General features: G+C 34.3%; 1 pseudogene; it reads left to right on the forward strand.

Annotated features, from left to right (window-relative positions):
• Positions 1-57: 57 nt before the first annotated feature.
• LOC108720189 (uncharacterized) lies at positions 58-537 on the forward strand (annotated as a pseudogene).
• Positions 538-677: the final 140 nt, after the last annotated feature.

The following is a 677-nucleotide window of genomic DNA, read 5'->3' on the forward strand; positions in this document are numbered from 1 at the left end:
TAAAGGATCGTCCGGAACACAGTTTTTATCATGTGTCAATTCCTAAATTGACCATAGAGGATGGAGTACGATTCCACAATTATTTCCGAATGTCCGCTACATAAATGGAAGAATTATTGTTGATTGTTGGTCCGCTATTGATAAAAGAAACTGTTATTCGAGAGCCCATACAACCGAAAGAACGTTTGGCAATAACATTGAGGTTTGTAAACGTTTAAATTACTGCAAATTTTATATACGAAGCTGTTGTTTACTACTTTGATATTACTTAAATATTATATATCCCTGCAATGTTCTAGGTATCTTGCTTCTGGCGATTCAATGGTGTCAATGTCATATCAATATCTAGTTGGGGTAACAACAGTTTGTCATATTATTCGAGAGACATGCGAAGCAATTTGGAACAGTTTGTATCCTTTAGTTTTACCGCCAGCATTGTCAGAAAAAGACTGGCTCGAAATTGCAAATGATTTTGAAGAATTGTCTAATTTCGCTCATTGCATTGGTGCCATTGATGGAAAACATGTAACAATACAAGTATGTATTCTAAAGGTTGGTTGTGTGATTTCATGTCATTTTGAAATACACAATCTACCCCCAGTATAAATAATTTAATACACTACCGTTATCGGTACTGTCGGTTATCGATGAACTATATTTTCAGTTAATAATAGTTA

Source organism: Mycetomoellerius zeteki, unplaced genomic scaffold (assembly GCF_001594055.1).
Source record: "Mycetomoellerius zeteki isolate Tzet28-1 unplaced genomic scaffold, Tzet1.0 C4307698, whole genome shotgun sequence".
In the NCBI taxonomy this organism is placed as follows: Eukaryota; Metazoa; Arthropoda; class Insecta; order Hymenoptera; family Formicidae; genus Mycetomoellerius; species Mycetomoellerius zeteki.